The 11,511-nt window shown below is 49.5% G+C and overlaps 1 protein-coding gene across 2 annotated transcripts in view; it reads left to right on the top strand.

The window, feature by feature from the left end:
* The first annotated feature begins 6,398 nt into the window (after positions 1-6,398).
* Positions 6,399-11,511, top strand: part of VANGL2 (VANGL planar cell polarity protein 2) — a 28,179-nt gene continuing 23,066 nt past the window's right edge. The window contains exons 1-2 of one of the 2 annotated variants that reach the window (XM_033196876.1): positions 6,399-6,702; positions 7,828-7,911. The gene's annotated coding sequence lies outside the window, so the exon portion shown is untranslated. The remainder of the gene's footprint in view (positions 6,703-7,827; positions 7,912-11,511) is intronic. The other variant, XM_033196875.1, reaches the window with a different exon arrangement.

Here is an 11,511-nt window from a genome sequence, read left to right as displayed (position 1 = left end):
ACTTTGGGAGGCCGAGACAGGTGGATCACGAGGTCAGGAGATCGAGACCATCCTGGCTAACACGGTGAAACCCTGTCTCTACTAAAAATACAAAAAACTAGCCGGGCGAGGTGGCAGGCACCTGTAGTCCCAGCTACTCAGGAGGCTGAGGCAGGAGAATGGCGCGAACCTGGGAGGCGGAGCTTGCAGTGAGCTGAGATCCGGCCACTGCACTCTGCACTCCAGCCTGGGCGACAGAGCAAGACTCAGTCTCAAAAAAAAAAAAAAAAACAAAAAAATAAACCTGCTCTCTCAATAGCCCCTAATTTTATGTATGGTATCACCAGCTTCCTTAATATACATACCAGATAGTCATTTTGAGTCATTTTAAATGCCTCTTTGTTCCTCAACCCTATTCATCCCACCTGCAGGTCATCTCTTCCAAATTTCAGCTTTTTTTTTGAGACGGAGTTTCACTCCTGTTGCCCAGGCTGGAGTGCAATGGAGTGATCTTGGCTTACTGCAACCTCTGCCTCCCAGGTTCAAGCAAGTCTCCTACCTCAGCCTCCCAAGTAGCTAGGATTACAGGCATGCACCACCACGCCCAGCTAATTTTGTATTTTTAGTAGAGACAGAGTTTCACCATGTTGGCCAGGTGGTCTCGAACACCTGACCTTGTGATCATCTGCCTTAGCCTCCCAAAGTATTGGGATTACAGTTGTGAGCCACGGTGCCTGGCAACGAACTTTCTTTTCTATCCTTATCTATCCCCACAGCCTTGGAGCCAGGCTCAACTCCCCTCCCCCACCCTGCCCCCAAACTGTTTAATTAGCCTTCTTACTGGTTTTGCTACTTCTAGATTCTTCTCTCTTTAAACCAATGCCACACATACCCCCCTGTATGCCCTGAGATGGATGTGAAGTTCTGTGTGTGTACATGTGTACATTTTTCTGGGGAGTACTTGTAGCCTTCATCAAAGTCTCGAAAGTCCACAAAAGGCTAGGAGTCACTACCCTGTATCTTTATTTCAGATGAAACCATGCTCAGTTAATGTGGTGCAGTTGACAGACTACTGAACAGTAAGTCAGGAGACCTGGGGTTTAGTTCTGGTGCTGCCACTAATTAGCCATATGATTTTGGGCAATGAGGCACTTACTTTGCACCTGTTTCCTCATCTGTAAAATTCAGAGTCTCTTCCAATCTCAAAATGCTATTATTGAGAAATTACCATTCAATTATTATGAAGAAATTACCATACAATGTCATAAATGCTAAAACAAAGGTATGCAGAGCTTTGAGAGCACAAAGGAGGTTCTCTGGGTGTGGGGCCATCTAGCTTTGCTTGGGAAAGTTGGTAAAGAGTTGCAGAGGAGGCTACAGTTGAGTCTTGAAGGATGAACAGAACTTTCCAGGCAGAAAGAAGGAGGAGGGCATTTTAGGCAAAGGAAACTTTGTGAGAAGGCAGAGAAGTAGTAGAGCCTCAGGTTGGCAGAACAACGAGTAGATGGTTATAGCTTGGATATATGTGTGCTGAAAGTTTGGGCTTTAAATGCACAGGGAACACTAGGAGATAAGCCTGCAGAAGGGGAATGAGTTGGGGCCTGAAGTTTCTTATATATGGTGCCAAAAAGTTTCGACTTTATCTTGTAGACAGTGGGAAGCCATGGGTTGTTTTAGGTAAGAGAGTGACAGGCTGATTTCCCTTTCATAAAAATCACATTGGCAACAGGGAGGAAGATGGATTGAAAGAGAATGAGACATGTTTGGAAAAGATAAAGGTCTGAATAAGTCAAGGGGATAGAGGTGGAAGGAAGATAATGTTGTTCCTTTTAAACCTATTACATTTAAGATACCCAAGGAATATCCAAGTTAAAATGTATGATAGGAAGTTGGAAATTTGAGTCTTATGCTCACAAGTTAGACCTGGATTAAACAGCATTCATAAGTGAGCACTGACTGAAGCCACAGGAGTGAATGACATTGCTTTGGAAAAGCATGTGGAGTGGGGAGTAAGGGGGCCAAAGGCTAAATTCTGGGAAATAACAGTATTTGGAGTCAGGAGTAGAAAACACATTGGAAGGGTGGCTGGGGTTCAAGGAGCTGAGGAGTGAAGGAAGGAAGAGAGATAGTAGTGAAGAATCTACTTTTTTTTTTTTGAGACGGAGTTTCACTCTTTTTACCCAGGCTGGAATGCAATAATGGTGTGAACTCAGTTCACTGCAATCTCCGCCTCCCGGGTTCAAGCGATTATCTTGCCTCAGCCTCCCGAGTAGCTGGGATTACAGGCACCTGCCACCACGCCCGGCTAATTTTGTATTTTTAGTAGGGACAGGGTTTCTCCATGTGGGTCAGGCTGGTCTCAAATTCTCGACCTCAGGTGATCCACCCGCCTCAGCCTCCCAAAGTGCTAGGATTACAGGCATGAACCACCAGGCCTGGCCTAATAATCTACTCTTTTAAGAGGGTTAGATGAGAAAGAAATGAAAGCGAAGGCTAAAGCAAGAGGAGACTACTGAGTGGAGGAAGGTACTTCATTTTATTATGTCTGTTGGGCAAAGATCAGTGAAGAGGCCGAAGTTAGTTACAGGAGAGATTGGGAATAATGGATGGAGGTGGGAAAGGACAGGATATAACACACACCTGCAGGGCCTGGACCCAGGCAAGGGAGGTGGAGAGTGTTTATTCTTCCCTAGAAGGAGGAAGGAAATCAGAAAGAGTTTAATTCAGTGGTTCTCACATTAGAATCACTGAGGTATCTTAAAAAAATGCGAATAGCTGGGTCACACCTCAGAAGTTTCTGGTTTAATGAGTCCGGGATGGTCCTGGGCATTGATGTGTTTTCAAAGCTTCCCAGGAGATTAAAATCTGCAGTCAAAGTTCACAACTACTGGTTTAATTGTAGGTAACATTTTAGATTCATGATAATAGGATTGGATTTGAGGAAACCACACTTAATAAAGGTTTGGTGAATAGGGAGTGATCAAGGTTTCATAGATGAGGAAGGGAGAAAGAGAAGGAAGCAAGAAGGGAAAGCAGCTAATGCTAACTTAGTGTATTTTATGTGCCAGAGATATAGAAATGAATGAGGTGTGGTCCTTCTTAGAGATCAGGATCTCAAATGAGAGACACCTCACCACAAGCCTATGATGTAGTACAGTTCTTGAGCAGTTAAATTTTTTTTGTGTGAGCAGTTTTTTTTTTTTACTAAAACTGAGCGGGGGAAACCCCTCACCCTCAGAACCCACGTATTTCACAATATAGACTGGGTCTGGAAATCCTTTTGTGAGCATTGAGAGTAGCCTTTCTGGGAAGGTGGGTGCTGGGGAAAGATCTCTAACTATTCCGGGAGATCAACTCATCCCCAGGCTCATCAGCAGGGCTGGAAGTAGATGGTGATTGTGGCCCTGCATGTGGGTACATTACTGTAGTCACCTGTACCTGGGAGGTGGTTAAAATTGCTAATTGCTCACATGGAAACACTTTGATGGCCATTCTGGTAGTGTGAAGCTTCTATGAGTAAGGTACCAAGGATTCCCTTTCTCTGAGCAGCATTGTAAAAAGGCCCTACTTTTCATCAGAGCAGAAAACCTAACTTTTGCTACTGTGGTCTGGGCCTGACCTCCAGGGACAGCTTCAACCACACAGGAAGTAGGTAGGTGCTTCTCTATAGTCTGGACCTTCCCTCAGAAAGAGTCTACTGTCACTTCTTGAGCTCCCTGAATCTTCCCCAGGAGAGTCCAACTCCCAGGGTTTCTGGGAAGCCTCTGATCTGACTCCGCCAGCCCCACCTCCACCTAGTGAGCTGGTGAGGGGTTGAAAGGGCTTTAATGGAGAGCCCTGGCTTTTAGCTAGGGCCCTCTTTCTCTGAGGAAGAGTACTGAAAGAAGTGTCCTAGAGAAGTGTTCTCTCCTAAGAGGAGTGTCCTAGGCACAGAACAGAGAGGGGAAGCTCGATTGGGAATTGACTGTGGCACTATGGGTATGTGGAGGGTGTTCCTTCGGTTACTTCATTAGACCCTTTTTATACAAGCAGAAATTGAGGCTTGAAGAAATCAAGAAACTCGACTATGTCCTCAAGGACAGGAGCTGTACAAAATCCAATCTGTTCCATTCTGTCGTCCCTCAGGCTCCTGGCCTCCCTCTGTTATTGTAGATTGACCCCTTTGGGAAAATCTCAGTTGAATGTCATTTCAGTGCTCTCCTTCCTTCTAAAGAATTAAGCTAGGTCCCTTAGACCGTAGGGCACATGGGCCTTCTAGTTGGGTCTCTGTTTCCTTACTCCGTGACTTGGGGACGTGTGAAATCCAGATGGGATTCTATCCTGGGGTGAAGGTAGAAGGTAGTACAGAGAATTGCTGAATGGGACAGACCACACCAGTAAAATTTATTCTTGGACTCTGTAATCCGGTGTTTTCATTGCAGAGATGTAACTGAAAGCCCCCAACCTCACCCTCAGAGAAGAGAAAGGAGGGACCAAACTTACTCTAGCCTGATGCCTGATACCTGTTAATTGGGAAGCCTCGTCTGTTAACATCCTGACTTAGGTTTGAAGCTTTCAGTGGGGCCAGACTATTATCTGTAATTCTGGCATCAGGAGCCCTTTTTCCAGTTCTTCGGGCCCTTCTGAGGTCTGAGAAACAGGCTAGCAGCATGTGAACATAATTCACACTGAATCTGCCTGACAGACGGTGCCATGGCAGCCCTGACTCTGTGTCAAATTACACACTAGCTGCCCAGCACTGGGGTGTGCTCTGGGGCAAGGCTGGGGACACCTACGTCCTCCCTACTTCCCTTAACCCTTTCCCAGCTCTCCTGCCACCCCCTCATACAAGCCCTAGTGCAGCCCGGTGCCTGCACATGATAGGCACAAGGTGAATGAGTGCCTGGACGCATGCAGGGACTTGGGTACATGAAATGATGATTCTGCATATTTCATGTAGTCTTGGTGCTGAGTCACCTGCTTACCCACACTACTGGAGAAGGGGATGAGGAAAGGCAGAGTTTGGGCAAAGGAGAAAGGAAGTGTGTTTTACTGTTCTGCATCTTTGAACAATGCAGCGAAGTTGGCTCTGTCCTCATCTTTGGACAGGTTAGAATGAACTATCAAAAGGGGTGAGATTAGGTCTCAGGAAATAATTTTCATTAGGGAGGAGCAAAAATTCCGAAACAAGTGAGGAACAGAGGCTGGGTGTCTCCTTCTCTGGGATTCCTTAATCACAGGGTTGTTAGAGCAGGTGCCAGGACTGGAAACTGAAGGAGGCTGAGATGTTGAAAAGGCCTTGGCCTGCTTAGGGAGAAGTATGTGAAGATGCTTTCGAAATGATACTACTCTAAGTGGCGGGTTGCTCGTCAATAACACTAATGATAATTGAATACTGCTTTCACTTACTCCAAGGGGAACATGGACTTCCCACAGCCCAGGCTTTTACGGTGTGGGGTCACTCTTGTAGGGTCAGATATAAAAGAACCCTAACTGATTTCTTGGCATACTGGGAGGCAGAAATGCCCCAGACGTGTAGGATATTTTGTGAGACCCTACAATCCCTGTATGACACCTTCAACTCTAAAGTATCTGAAACTCCTGGGATGCACAGTCTGCCTGCTTGGAGTTGGTGACCCAACAGGCCAAGGCATTTTTCCTCTTGAAGGTTTCCTGGGAGAAGGCCCCCTCTCCTCCGCCATCCAAACTCCCAGGCGCCCGCGTCGTCTCCTCCTCCCCTTCTTCCCCAGGGCAGGGTTCCCTTTGTAATTAATCCCAACACTCAAACCAGAGGGGAGGAAAAACGTGTTAATGAGGCAGCGTCCCAGACTGACTGGGGCGGTCGCTACTCGCAGCTAGAACTCCAAGTAATTAAATTATTTTTGGAAGGAGGGGATATGGTGGTGATGGTGTCAGGGAAATCCCCGTATGCATGGGAAGAGGCGTGCGTCTGTCGCCACTAATTAAAATCAGGGATGACCCTCCCTTCTCGCACCCCTAGGGGGAAAAAAAATCAGTCTTCCCACTTCCCAGATTCCATTGGATTTTGTGCAGCCGGGTCCGTGGCCCTAAAGGGAATATGGCCAGGCCCGAGGATCTGGGAGTTCCGTCTCCGACAGGAGGGGTCGAGGAGGACAGCCCCAGGAGGGACTGCGGGCTGGGCCAAGGCCAAGAATCGAGGCATTCTCCTGCCCACCGTTCGGGATCCGAGTGTCAGCCCCACCGCGGATTCCCAGAATCGCTGAGGGCCGCCGGGCATCTGAAGGCGCAGGGCTGGGGGAGCGGCGACTCGGGTAAGAGCGGGGCCGCAGACAATGGATGCGGCGGTAGGAGGGGCGGCGGCTGCGGGAACAGCCGGGAGGCGGCACCCGGGAGCTCGCGCTCCCCCGCCCCCTGCACCCCCCACCCTCATCCCCTCCCCCTCCACCCCCTCCCCCCTCCGCCGCCGGCTCCCGATCTGATTCCTGATCCTTGATTCCTTGATCCTTGGTCCCGCCATGGGAGCCTGAGCGCCCCCTATTCCCCCCTGGCCCCCAGCCCTCGGGGCCTTGAGGGGGAAGAGGCAGCGGTCTGGGACGGAGCAGGGGGTGACCAGACTGAAGAACCCCCCCGCCTCAACACCCCCATCGCCCGCGCTGCCTGTCCGGGAGCGCCGAGTTCGGAGCGACCCGAAGCGCTGCGGATACAAAGGCGACGGGCCGAGCGGGGCGCCCGCTGAGCCCACCTGGCAGTTCGCAGCGGCGGGTGAGTGCCGGGCCGCGGGGGCGCGGGCAAAGTTTGAAAAAAAAAAAAAAGAAAAAGAAAAAGAAAGAAAGAGAAAAAAAGAAACGGAAAAGGGGGAAAATCATGCAAGGGGCCAGGGGGTGCCCGACCCCAGAGCGAGCGGGGTGGCATATGGGGGAAGGGGGGCTGGGCTCCGTGCAACCCCCTTCCGGTGCGCTTCCCCACGGCTCAGCGGAGTACCCCCCCCAACTTTGGGGAGGAGAAGGGGCTCGTGGGGGAGGGGGCGGAGCCCAGGCCTGGAGAGCCGGGGACTTTCCTGGGCCCGGGCGGGGGCCTTAATGATCCCAGTGGAGCCGGTTGAAGCCGGAGACTGGGAGCTTGTGTTGGAGGTGGGGGGAGAGGCGTGGAAGGATCGGAGTCTGGAGGTATTGGAAGCCAAGGGTGTTTTGGGGTGCACACACCCCTCAGGAGCGTGGGGAGGGACGGAGGCAGGTATGCATTAAGGGTTTAGAGTGGAGTCTGTGGGGCGGGCTGGGCAGAGTAGATAGGGTGTGTGTACAGGCAGAGGATGGGGCTGGAAGCGGTAGACTGTGTATACGGGCCGAGGGAACAGACGCTGGCATCCTTCTCCCCACTCATATTTACCCATTTAGGGGACTGTGGGCTCTGCGTTAGTGAGTTTTGAAGGGTTGGTGGAGGATCCGTGTGCATGATTCTTTGTTTTGGTGTGTGTGCATGCCTTGACGTGCTGCATGTTCCTTTAGGTGGGCCCCTGGTTTGGATGTGTAGGTGTTTTTCTGTGTGCTTGACTGTGTGTGCACCCAAAGAGCGGCTGACCACGCATCTGCTGTGTGTTTGGATATGTGTTTATATGTATACTTAGGGGAAGGCGTGTATGTTTATGCGTGTGTACTGGGAGAGGGATTCACGGGAAAGAGGTGTGTAGGTACCAAGGAAGGTGGGTGTGTAAAAGCAGAATGGAATGTATGTGGATAGGTGCATGTGCACCTGTGTACTGGGAAGGGATGTGAGTGAATCTGTGTTCTCTTGTGTGTAACCTGTGTTGATGGGTGTCAGTGTGTGTGCCTGCCTTAGCTGGTATGTATGTTTCTGAGTGTGTGTAAGGGGTACCTCTTGTCTCTGCAGGCAGATTTTCCTGGCAAAAGTCCCGAAAGGAAGGCTGTCTGCAGGATTTTGAGACTTCGTGGATGGCCTCGCCTGGATTTAGGGGTAGTACCTTAAGTATCTGAGACCTATGGGTGGGAGAGAATGGGTTGTCTTATGAAGTGCCTGTTTTGGGGGGATGGGTTTTTCTGGAAGAGGGCGTGTGTTGTGGGGAATAGGGAACAAGGGGTCTGGTTGTAGTCCTAGAGGAATTTGGAAGATTGGCGGGGTCAGGGAGAAGAATAAGAGGAACTTCCTCCCCCATCATCATAGGCTGGGTTCCAGCGCTTGGAGAGGCTACATTCTTATATTCCCAGCCTTAGTTAAAAGCCTCAGGCCACAGTTCTCTTGGAAAGCCGTCTCAGAGTTTGCTGCTTCAGAGCCTTCTAACTCTGCCCTGACTCTAAGATACTAAAGTTCCTGAAGAGTCTTGGGATTTTGGTGCGGGATGGAAACAAGAGGAGGAAGCATGTCTGGAGGGATGAGACCTGGTAGGGAACAACTTGGGTTCCCTGCCCATGGGGTTGAGAAGGTGGCATAGGGTGTTTCTTCAGGAGTTTTTGCAAGTGAGTCTGTGTGGTTTATCACATAGTTTCCCTTTTCCCTGGTGTGAAGCATGATTGAGATGGAGCTCTGGGTGTGGGGCCAGGACTGACTGACTGTGTGTCGGGAAAGGGCCGGGTACCCATTGCGGGCTATACTCCCATACTCATCATCATGATAGTGTGGTGGGAAGTCGGTGACTATCCAGGGTGTCTCTTTCCACCAAGAAGCCACAGCTCCCTTCTCTCCCTGTCCTCTCTCATCCTTTTTCTTTTGGGGTATAGGGAAGGGGTTGCTCACCTCCTTCTTAAGGATACTAGCCTTCCTCCATTGTACACTCTAGCAGTTTTCTTTTGGCTGCCAGTGGCTGGGTTGAGGCACCCAGTTTTAAGAGCTGAGGTGAGATTGCACATGCCCATTAGGGTCTCTGGGCAATTGCAATTGGAATGTTAGAGTCTCTAATGGGCATGTGCAATTGGAATGTTCCCTCTTTAGTCCTCAGGGCTCCCTACCCTCCCTAAGGCCTGGAGATAAGAGTAGTGGGGGTTACAAAATGTTTGAATGAGGAACGGGGCAGAGTAGGAAAAGCCTTTTTTTTTTTTTTAGTGGATCATTCCCCCAAACCCAACACCTGTCTGACAGTTAGAGCTCCCAGGGCTAGCAAGGCACTTGCATCTAAGATGGTGTGCCCTGGCCCTCTGGGGTACCTTGTTTGCTCTGTATACACTCATCACATGCATGATATATTATACTGGTGGGGGCTCTTCCAAAGAGGAGGAATTGTGGTTAGATAATAGGAAATGCCATATCTGAAAGTACTTCCAGATTGGGAGTTGGTGGCCACGTTGGCCCCTCCTCACCCATTGTCTTGCTCCTGACTTCTACTTCCTCTAATTCTTCCGGGGCAGGCTTCTCTGGTTTGTTTGCCTCTTCTCCTGATCCTTTTAGGTCTGAGGAAATATCCCCCCTTCCCTGGCCCTAGAACAGGACAGTCTTTTATCTGCTCATCTGGTTTCCAGGTCCTTCCGGTTAATGGGGAGGGAACTTGGCTAACAGAAGCTTTGGCAGGGAAAAGGAAGAGATCTGATCCCCTCTGAGTTTTAGAGACTCCAGTCTTCTCCTTCCCTCAAGTGTTCCTCACATTGTGAGGCCAGAGAAAGGAGTCAGAGTTGGTTGGAATTAGTACTTAACAGTGGTGTGATCTTGGCAAGTAATAAACCCCATTCCCCAGCCTCTTAGGTGTCTTAAGGCACATCCTCCAAGCCTAGACTGAGCCCCTCCACAAGGAATCCCTGGTCCCCTGCCAAGTGGCTTTCTTCCCTGGTTTGCTTTTAAATTCTGGCTTTGCCACTTTCTAATTCTGTGACATCAGACAAAACTGGTAACTTTTTGAAGCCTCACTTGTAAATTGGAATTAATAATAGGCCCTACTTCTTAGGGTTATGAGGATTAACTGAAATAATAGAGAAAGCACGTTGCACAGTTCCTGGCACATAGTAAATGTTAGCTGGATGGTTTGGATTCTGAGGGATAATCATGGCTAAGGGAGAGAGGTCGGGGTCGGGACAGGAGAAATAGGCTTTGGTTCTGATCTACCTCTGTCTGGCCACATTAGGCATTCTCTCCTATCTGCCAGGCGCTGTATGAAGCACAGGGGATGGAAGGGCTAATAAGACGTTTCCCAGGGGAGACATGCGAAAACATGTTGATTCACTGCAGCCCAGTGAGTGCTGTGTGGATGTGTGTTCAGGAGGCCACTGGAGCATAGAGGAAGAGTGCTTGGCCCTGGGGTGAGGTGCCAGGGAAGGTTCCTGGAGGAGATGCCCCCTTAGCTGGATTTAAAAAAAATTAAGGTGAAATTCACATAATAGGAAATAAACCACTTTAAAGTGAACAGTGGCATTTAGTACATTCACAGTGCTGTGCAACAACCACCTCTGTCTAGTCCCCAAACATTTGCACCATCCTGAAAGAAAACCCATACCCATTATGCAGTTGTCCCCATTTCCCCTTACCCCAGCCCCTGGCAGCCACCAATTTGCATCCTGTCTCTATGGATATACCTATTCTTGATATTTCATACACATGGAATGATAGAATGCGTGACCTTTTGAATCTGGCTTCCTTCGCTTAGCATAATGTTTTCCAGGTTAATTCACATGGTAGCATGTAGCATGTATTAGTACTTCATTCCCTTTTATAGCTGAATATTATTCCCTTGTGTGATAGACTTTAGCTGGTTAAAGAATGAGTTAGGCCAACAGGAAGGATCTGAGGAGGGCACTGCTGGTGGAGGCTCAGTGTGAGCAAGAAGGCACACAGGGTGTTTGGTAGTCCTGCACCTTGAAGTATGAAGTAGGGATTTGGCCTCAGTTTCTCTGTCTATAAAACAAAGTTATCATCCCTTTCCTGCTTGTCCTATGGAGTTGGTAGAGTTGGAGGTATTAAGGGAGAAGAGAGGCTAGGGTATTATGGCCTCTTCTTAGGCTCTGGGCTAGGGATGGGACTTTTAAAACTTGCTCTTTCCTCCTCTTTCCTGGGCAGCTCACTCCTGTACGCATCAACCCTCATCCTTGTGGGGAGCCATCTCCCTGTTCACTTGGCATCAACTTCCCCTCTCTCTGAATTGACCTGAAATTTCCCCGTTTACCTTCCAAAGTGGGTAACCCTGTGCATGATGAGATTTTGTCAGCAGAGGTGAAGGAAAGCCTGGGAGTAAGTCCTACTCACACTCTACCCTACGGTGGCCCTCCCCTTCTTGGTCCTGTCTCTTGGTGTTGTGGCTTGGGCAGCCCTCTCTCACCTTCTCTGTTGTGATCTGGCTAGAACACTGTGGTAGGCCAGGGAGAATTTTTGCATTCCTTGTCTCTACCCTGCTTGGTACAGAATAGGAGGCAGAGGCCCTTTATGGTGGGGCCCTTTGGAAATAAAGTTTTGCTGTGCTTTGTCAGATGCCCCTGGCAAGGTTGGTAATTACAGACATAACAGCTGGGAACTGGTTTGGGAGAAGCAGGCTTGGAATCAGCAGAGCTGAGGATATCCTAGTAATCAGGGTGGGGCAGGGAGAGGGGAGAGTGGGAAGAAGCTGGGGGCTGGGTAGGGTGGGAGGCTTGGGACCCCCTT

This window comes from Trachypithecus francoisi, unplaced genomic scaffold, assembly GCF_009764315.1.
Source record: "Trachypithecus francoisi isolate TF-2019V2 unplaced genomic scaffold, Tfra_2.0 Lachesis_group5, whole genome shotgun sequence".
Taxonomy (NCBI): Eukaryota; Metazoa; Chordata; class Mammalia; order Primates; family Cercopithecidae; genus Trachypithecus; species Trachypithecus francoisi.
This window is presented reverse-complemented; position numbering and strand designations above follow the sequence as displayed.